Source organism: Emydura macquarii, unplaced genomic scaffold (assembly GCF_026122565.2).
Source record: "Emydura macquarii macquarii isolate MOO-44397 ecotype Brisbane River unplaced genomic scaffold, CSIRO-AGI_Emac_v2 contig_2825, whole genome shotgun sequence".
Lineage (NCBI taxonomy): Eukaryota > Metazoa > Chordata > Testudines > Chelidae > Emydura > Emydura macquarii.
Genome location: NW_027132962.1, coordinates 2,543,806 through 2,553,492, shown reverse-complemented (window position 1 = coordinate 2,553,492; position 9,687 = coordinate 2,543,806). Strand labels below are relative to the sequence as shown.

Genomic DNA, 9,687 nt, shown 5'->3' with positions numbered 1-9,687 from the left:
CCCTCGGTACACCACTGAGCACAGAGAAGGAAGTAATTTACTGCTTGTATGGACCAGCAGCCAATTTTTCTCCCTTGAAGCAACAGGAAACCAGAGGTGAACTGTGCCTCTCTGAGAAATGACTTTCTACCTGCACTGCTACTAGGATAACACATCAGTGCATTGCCCTTCAGACAAGGCTTGTGGAAAACCCACAATCTAGTCTGTACTCTGTAATTTCATTATCACATGCTAGCTCTCAACTAACACTGGGTTTTTTTTCTGTAAGTACACAGGAGTCCTCTTACAACTCCTATGTTACAAGGTCCACCTTCTCCATCTCCTTTTCACCTGAAAAGATTCCTAGAGCCTAGAACCTTTTCCACAGCCCCTGCTTTTTCCACAGCCACAAAGTTCACAGAAGTCCTCCCTAACACTCGTCACATCTTAAAAAGTACGGGAGATTTTCCCCACTGTATTAGGTGTCCCTAGAGTTTTGCAGCATCTTTCAGACAGCTTTAAAAAAAATCCCAAAGGGCAAGGGGGAGGGAAGAGCCAAGAAATCCAACCCGACAATGCATGTTCAATATGTGATTTTCAAAGAGATAAGTTGGCCAAATCAAAACCAATTTTTCTGTTACAATCAAAAGCACTTCTCCTTAGTAAAGTCTGTTTCCCTGCTGTATTTCAACTCTCAATTCCCAGCTGTTTTGCTGTTTTGGCAGGAGAGACTTTTTTTTTAATGTGTGCATTATATATATATATATACATACATATATGAGGGGAAGAAGTGTTTTATCCCCACTCTCCAAAGACTCAGAGATGGTTAAAATGTTTTCACTCAAAGCTTAGAAAAACAGCTTTTGGGCAAAGGCCAAGTATAGAATATTTAAGCAAAATGGTGAAAGTTTTGAGCTACTTAGAAGATAAGATAAAATAAGAGCAGCAAGTACCAATCTTGCTATAATACTAGAGATGGGAGTGAATGAAAATTTCCATATATGAACAACCCTGAATCTAGCAGCTGGTAGTTTGGAATTCAAATTTAGGTCTGGATCAGAATTTCTTGGCTAGCATCTTCTTTAATGATTGTCAGTAATAATACCACAGATCAGAATTCCACAGACTTTGTGGGGTTGGGTTCAAAATTCAGATCTGAATTTTGGGGGCTCAGACCCATTTGTGCTATATATCATATATGCACAGTTCAGAGTGTTGCATATAAAAATGAGAGCAGACATACAGTATGTATACTACAAAGCTGTGATTCTCCAAATCTGGTCAGTGGACAACCGCTAGTCCATGGAACACTCATTGGTGATTCAAAGAGAATTGTGATTGCACAAAGACAATTAAAAATACATTAAATAAGTTTTTTTCTAGGTAAGCCCTTGATGTAGTTGCCACAGCAATATCGTTATCAGGTCACAAATGGGAAGGGACATGGTCTATACAGCTGAAAATGGAGATGAAAAATGTCTATGAGACATTCTCTTTATTAAGTTGTGGTCCATGCTATGGAAAAGTTTGAGGATCCAGGGTATACAGAAACCTGTCCACTAAGGGTCTTGATGATTGGTTGGGCTTCTGCCCAAAATTCCTTTAATGAGCCCAAAAAATTGCACCTACATTTTTCATACCCAGGATTAATGTCAGGCATAAATCTCTACCACGTACACAAATCTGGCCCTGATTAGTGACTTCCAAATCTGTTGCTTAGTTGTCCAAAATGTAAGTCGACCTATGTTAGATCAACTTAATTACTGTGGTGATTCCTGGCAACGGTATGCATCCGCACCAGAAGCATTTCTACCGAGTTAAAAGAAGCAGTGGGACAGGGTGTGCTGAGAACCTGGGTTCTCAGTTTCACGCGCAGCTCTCCACTGTGGGCCCAGCTGCCTCCTGGGCTCTTGGACCCCTATTGGGAGCCCAGCTTCCCCCTGCCACCTGGCTCTTGGCTCCCCACTGGGAGCTCAGCAGCCGCACGGGCTCCCAGCAGGGAGTTGAGAGCCCGGGCAGCACCCAGGCTTACTGCAAGGAGCTGGGAGCCCGGGGGTCAGCCTGACAAAGAGTAGGGAACCGGGATCCTGGGAGGCAGCCTGGCTCAGCCCACAGGGAGTGGGAATCTCAGCTAGCTCCCAGGCTGGGAGTGGGGAGCCAGAGGTCCAGGGGCAGTTGGGCTCTAGCTGGAGCCCCCCCCCACCTGCCCCAAGGTGACAGCCCCAGCTGTCAGTCGGGCTTTCTTGCCAATTTCACAGCTCTAGCATGGAGCCTTGAAATTGACAAGAGTGACAGCCAACAGCTGATGTAAGTAACCTGCAGTGTCTACACAGACACAGCATTGCCCTAACTACACCAACATATGCCCTATGCCTGTTATGAAGGTGGAGTTATAATGTTGATGTAGGAGGGCACTTACGTCAGTAGGAGCAAGGTGTAGTATGCATACTGACATAATTAAGTCGATAGAAGCTGCCTTCCATCGACCTAAGTGACAGCATTTTCTTCTGCAAATTAACTGTGGGAGCAGAAAGTCTGATGCCCTGATTCTGCTCTGCCCTGGTTTTTGTAGTTCTGTAACTCCTGATTTATACCATTGTAACATTGTAGCATGTTTGGTCTCCAATAAGGGGAGATGAAGAATAAGGTGCAGAAGAAAATGGACTCAGAAAGAGAATCAAACATGATCCTGAGATGCCCTAGCACAGCGGACATTTATTTATTTATTCAAATAGTCCCTGTTCTTTATTAAAATACATGGCCAGGTTGTAGAGAAACAGAGAGAATTGCTGATGGAGTGACATAGTGATGTTTGACAGATGATGTCTGTACAGATGCTGAACTCTTCTCTCACCTTTTTCAGTCACCAGATCACAAAGTGGAAATAGCAAGGTTGGGTCAGAGGAGTGCATATTTAAACATTTCAAAGGTTGGAGGCTCAGGAGCAGGGATCTTCCTCTTGTGTTTCATTAATTCAGAGACAGCTCTCATTTATCTTTTGATGGGAGTTAGAGGTTGAAATGCTTGACACAACATATCAAACCTAATATGGAAAAATAAGAACAATGTGGGCTCAGTTCTGAAAAAGTGAGTTACTGCGCAAAGAGGTTTTATAATTCCCCTACTGATGTTTAATTTGGGCCACATTTCAGCAAATACAAATTGGCCAGTTATAGTTTTGTTTTGTTTTTTTAATAAAAAGTCAAAGGCTTGTATGGGGAATTAACCACACCATTTCTGTTTGAGTCAATGGGAGTTGTATGGTTAAAGCCTCATAAAACTTTTTTAAATGTTGAACGGCTATATATCCACTGAGCAGCATAAAAGTGGGATTTTGAAATGCATGTAGGTAGGCAAAAAGTCAAAAAAAGGGCTAGGGAAACACTTAATTTTGCTCATGGAAGACTGGATTTGGTGACAAGTGAGACCTGCCTGATTCTTCATGTCATTCAGTACCAAATCCCATTCAAAAAAGGAAGGCTTATTCAATAACTTCTTAGAAGCCTGTAAAATAAAACAGAGAGAGCTTTTGGCTAAAGAGACTTTGGGCAGTAAGCTATGAAACTGATCCTTTTCTTTTTGCCTCCTTCTGCATTTGGCGAAGCAGGAATTCGTACCAGCAAAAATTCCAGACTCCATCAATTTCTACTTCCAGCTGGACCATCCCCAGGGCTCTGAACTTTGACTAGTTGCTCAGGTCAAAAAGGAGGAATGGTATGTATTTATTTAGGGGGAGATTTTCAAAAGTGCCTAAGAGGTTTAGTAACCAGTAGGACATGTGCTTGTAAATCCCTAAATCTCCCTTTTAATTGTGTGAATTTAGGGTCAGATTTTCAAAAGCATTCAGCACCTAGCAGCTCCCACTGTTCTCAGTGGAACCTGAAACACTGACATTTTCAAAAGACCAGTCATGCAATTGTTCATACAAAAACATTACACGCAGAGCTACAACAATCACTTGTTAAAGTACATGTGCAAATGACTAGGGTTAAATTAATAAGATCTGTTTCCTCTTTCTGTTATATCCATTTTCCCCCAGTGAAGCAAACTGAGCTACACTACCATAAAACGGGAGTGACAGAGTAGAGACTCAAGACCATAAACTGGTTATTGGCATATGCAAATAACCAATTTGTACTGTTGTGGTATTAAATTAGGCATACCAGTGAGCATGAGTTTTTCCATGTTCATTTCTGAGCATGATTTTTTTTTAATAAGCTTCTATACGTCTTTTCCAGTTTTAGTTACTATTACTTTTTGAGAAAATGGGGAAAAAATATTTTCTGCCAAGCCAAAATATAGATAGATGAAAAGTGTGGTGGGTCTGGTGGAGGAGGCCTCCACTCTTCGAAATGGCTGCTAAATTGGAATAGTCCTATTTAGAACAGAAAGAAGACATCAGTCTTCTGTACTTTCAACCTGATGCTTTTCATAAGCACCTATCTTAAAGTCAGTAAATAAAATAAGAAAAGTATCTTCTTTAACTGGGTGCTGTTTTTATAACTAGCCCCACAGACTGAATAAAGAAGAGTTGACATTTGCCCCCACCTGAGTAAGAGAAACTGGCTGTATGCATGCCTATGATACAAAAGTGAACATCAATATCTCTCTTAAACCAGAACAATTCTAAACCATAAAGGAGACAGAGAGCAAGAGCCTTTTCATGTCAATACAAAATCCAAGGGTTTTTATCACTTTACGTATAAAGCTTTGTCTGAAATGAAAGATATATATTCCATCTATTTGCTGAAGTGTGTCAGCTGTTCATGTGTAAGTTTTTTTCCAGTGTATACAGTGTAGATTATTAGAGACAAGAAGAAAAGCCAAAATATTGAAAAAGCTGAAACCAGTGCTTTGGGCACACACACAAAAATACAAAGCTCCGAGTCTTTTGGATAAAAGGCTGCCATGATCAGCTAATGTAAGATCTCAGATGACTCAAATTCTTCACATGATGTTAGAATTGTGACAGCTAGCTCCCCAAAAGAGTAGGGAATAGTCGTGGCGTAAGCAGTTACAGCTCCATTGACTCCAGTGGAGTTTTACTCACTAACACCAGGTCTGGAATTGGCCCATTGCTTTGTAAAGCACACTGGCTTACCTTCAGGATACTGAAACAAATTCTATTTTCTATTCTATTTGAATCACACTGTGGGAAGGAACAAATATTAACACTAAAAAAACCAATCTGCACATAAAAATTAAAATTATAATCTCCTTTCTCTTCAGATGCATTGAAATCATATTTTACATACACACATATATATATATAAACATATACATGTTTTATATCAAGGTATAAGTGTTTTTGTCTGCATAATACCAAAGCATTTCACAAACTATGTACACAGAGCTGCCACTGAAATGCTATTGGACTGGCAACCAACCAATCAAGAACATGTAGCACAATAGTAAGGAGAAAGGAAATTTTGCCCAAGGATATTAGCACAGTGCCCTGGATGGAAACCTTGTCCATATGCAGTAGACAGAAACTTGGCTTTTTAAAGAAGCATGTGGAAGACACATGGGGCCTGATCCAGAGCCCACAGAATATACTCCAATGGACTTTAGATCAAGGTTTCTCAATCCATGGATCACAACCCAAAACTGGGTCACCAGACTGTGTCAAGAGTTGTGTGGAAGGCCTGGGGGCAAGGGGAGGTTGGGATCTGCCTCTGGCAGAGGAGTCCCAGTAGCGGGGGTGCAGAACCTTCCTGCACTTATCCCGCAGCAGCAGCTCCAGTCCCGCAGGCCTGGCTGGATGTGGCTCCTTGCTCTGGGTATTGTAAGCTGGTACACAGGGCCATAGTACTGCTCACATCTGGGCCATCCACTCCTCCATCCTGATGATGAGAGGGGCTGGGGGCTGGGCCAAACCTGAGCAGTAGAGCCCTGCAAATCCGCGGATAGCCGCATCCTCGATGTGGATGCGACTATCTGCAGACCGTTTTTTGCGGATCATGGATTGGATGGTCACGGAGATCACGGATTGACTTTCCGGGACCTCTGTAACTTCTGGGGCAGGGCTGGGGCAGCTGCCAGCCCTGGGCACTGCCAAAACAGTCAATCAGCTGTTCGGCGGCAGGCAGGGCTGAACAGTTGATTAGTTGTTTGGGGCTGCAGGGATGGGTGGTGGCTGGTTTCAAACAGTTGATTGGCGATGTGGATACATCTAAAAGAAGGAGGGCAGATGGCAAGTTGGATAGAAGTTTATTCTTGCTGATGCAGGTCATCTGCGGATCCACATATTTGTGTCCGCGCAGGGCTCTACTGAGCAATGCTGCAATCCTGGAGGTCACAATGCCTGGAGCAGTGAGTCATGGGCCACAGCAGTGCCTCTGTGCTATGTACGGTGTACTTATTTAGCACTTACTACATTCCTGTGTATGCTACATATCATGGGTAAGAAATGTTTAGTAAAACAGATGTTTTTTGCACTAAAGTTATTTACTGGGTCATGACAGGTAATCAAGGTTTAAAAATGGGCCCTGGACCCAAAAAGGCTGAGAACCACTGCTTTAGATCAGACCCATAAAGAGTAAACTGGATGGAATTCATTTTATCTCCTTCAGAAAGGTTAGGGCTAAGTTCAGAAACAAACTCAGGGTTTGCAGATCGGGCCAGTAAGTAAAAAAAAATCACTAGCATTGGATTTAGTATTATTTATTCATATATATTCAATTATTTTTGTATTTTTCCCTTCTGTAAAGCTAAGCTTATGCCAGGTGTCAATAATTTTAAGGTGCACTAGAACCAACTACTGTGCAAATAGAAGAATGGCCTTGTGTTTGACACTGAACTAGGACTCATTAGGTATGAATGGCCCGATCTTCCACGGACTTCCTCTAAATGACCTAGGGCAAGTCATTTAACTTCTGTGATTTAGCTTCCCATCTGTCTATGGGCCTGGTAATATTTCCTGTGTCCCAGTCTTTATCTGTCTTAGCTGTTTTAGACTGTAAGTTCTTTGGGGCAGTAAGAGACTCCTACTATGTGTCTGTATAGCCCCAAGCACAATGGGGTCCTGATCTATGTTGGGGCCTCTAGGTCTACCAAAATTCAAGCATTGAAATTAAATAGAGAGTGTAGAGCTGCTGGGATTATTTTTGTCAGTGAAGAAGAGGACAATTTTTACAACAAAATTGTCATGAGAAATGTTCCAAAACTTTGATCAGCTCTTGGCATAAAATCATAGCAATGTAAGGCTGGAAGGGATCTCAAAAGATCATCTAGTCTATCCCCGCCATGCTGAGGCAGGAAAGAAACTGGAGATGCTGGGGACCCAAGACCTCATACATGCAAAGCATGAACTCTTTATACATTATTTTCATAGTACTAATTTTATACGACAAAGTAGAATAGTATGAGGCACATTTTTGCAATGTACTGTCTTCAGCAGGGAGAGGCTCAGTTCAAGGGGTTGTGATAGAGCATGGATTGTCGCCAGAGGAGGTATTCCATGTGTAGGTTTATCTCAGGATGTTTTAAAAAATATACCTATATTTAGTATAGATATGGCTTGAGCTATTACCAACAAATAACTAATTCTCTAGTGCCCAGACAATCAATATGGACTTAGCTGGGTCCAGTGTTGCCACCTTTTTCAGTTTTATCATGAATATCACTGTAGTTTATGTGCAGCTCCTGACATCAGATGATTATGTGAGAATTTCAACTTTTGTTTAAAAAGGGAAAAAAAAAAGTTTCTAGCCCTCCTGGTCAGTGGCGTACCGATGGGTGGGAGGGAGCCATGGCCCCAGGAGCCAACCTGGGGGGGTCATTGGCTGGGCACTCCCTGGAGGATCTGCCCCCTGCTGTCACAGGCAACCAGGGGACACCAGGCTTTGACATCCCCGCGACCATGCCGACCCCAGTTCAGTCCTGCCAGCGGCCGAGGGCTCCTGCTGCGGTGGGAGCAAGCATCCTCCCGGCTCCTCTGCCCCCACATTGGGTGCAACGAGGGAGCTGCAGGGACTCCGACTGCACAGGGGCCAGGCAGCCAATCCAACGGCAGGGCTCAGGGACAAAACCCGTCACGCCCCAGCCCCCCCAGCGCCTGGTGGCCTAGGGGAATCTGCCCGTCAGTCCTGTTCCCCACCACACCCACTGCCCCCCACAGTGGGAGGGGAGTGGAAGGGAGCAGGGAATGGACCCATAGACACCTCCCGTGCAGGGCGCTGCCACCGCTGCCATTGCCACCAATGAAGGTGGGGGGGCACAAACGCAAGTATTGGCCCCCAGGCACCGGAGACCCGTGGTACGCCACTGCTCCTGGTTTCAGAGACAAGCTTGAAAAGGAGACCGAAGGTTCAAACTCCAAAAAGGAAATAAAATACACAATGTATTTTAATCTCAATTTCATGCTTTCTTGAGAACTGGCTTGTGATTTGTGACTGGTGAGACGATGTGCTTTTAGAGAACAATGTTGCAGCAGTTGCAGTGCTACACCGACCCTAGAGCTTCCAAGCATTCAGGGGGAATATATAGATTGGGCAGTCCTTCGGCGTACTCTGTATGACCAATCAGATCCCTGGGCCGGTCAGGTGTGGGAGGGAAGTGGACGGGAGAGAGGGGACATGGCTCTACCTCCTCGCTACCCACTTTGAGTTATCTTTCACTGGACTCAGTGGGGCCGGAGGAGGGAAGAGAGGGACTATTCCTTGCACCCTATCATGATTTGCATACCAGGAAAGCAGCAGAGCCTAATCTGGCTCTCTATAATTAGTCAATAAGACTAATTTATACTATAGTGATCACTGTTAGTAGTGGGAATAACTATAATTACATACAGCCACAACCCTAGCTTTCATCAACAGCACCATGGTGACAAAGAAGCCTGTCTTCCCCTCCATGTTAGCTCATCTGGTGGGTTCAAATGATCAAGGGTCCCTTTGGTACCATGGGGATGTGCAAAAAAGAACCACTTATGTGTAGCAGGTAAGCAGTTTGCCCTTTCTGAAGCAGTTTGCCCTTTCTGTTTCTTTTCTCATGCTGATGCTAATGTTTTGCAAACTGCAGCACCATTTGGAGAGTTCCAGTTGGTGAAGAGAAGCAGTCACTGTTCTTTGGGGGGGGGGGGGGGCGGAGGAGGGGGAAACGGAGTTTTCCTTCCCCAGAACAATACAGGTTCAAACCATCAGGGAACAAACCAGGTTTGGATAACTTGAAGAGGTGTGCCAGGTGTCCTCCAAAGTAATTGTGGAGAAAGTACTAGTTGTAGAGGGACAGGAACAAAGCACTGTACAAGTAGGATCCTAGAAGTGAGAATTAAGTTTACGAAGATCCTTTGAACACTGATGTGTAAGCAAAATTATTTATTTTCTTAGCGTAAGCATATAGGACAGGTTGCCGATTGTGATACCTTCCCACAGGTCCCAGTTCAGAATTCACTTTTAACACCATGCATCATTGTTTTCTGAACCTGCACACTGGACATGCCATTTCCTGAAAAATGCTCTACAAAGTGATCCCAATTCAGAGAGCTGCCCAAGTGACTTATTGCATTCTAACAGCGTAAATATGTAAACATTACCCACTGGACATTTTATTGATCCTCACTGTGAAGTGTGACATCATTATTAATAAAAATGTAATGGGGTTTTATAAAAATGCAAAATAAGAAGATATTAACCTAAGTAACACCAACAAATTGCAAAGCTTATCATAAAACTGAAAAGCTCTAATCAAATATTGTGCACTTCATTCATA

The 9,687-nt window shown here is 43.4% G+C and overlaps 1 long non-coding RNA gene across 1 annotated transcript in view; it reads right to left on the bottom strand.

Annotated features, from left to right (window-relative positions):
* Positions 1-2,673: 2,673 nt before the first annotated feature.
* LOC137166279 (uncharacterized) overlaps positions 2,674-9,687 on the bottom strand; it is a 61,757-nt gene continuing 54,743 nt past the window's right edge. The window contains exon 3 of the long non-coding RNA XR_010923623.1: positions 2,674-3,022. This is a non-coding gene — a long non-coding RNA (uncharacterized lncRNA). The remainder of the gene's footprint in view (positions 3,023-9,687) is intronic.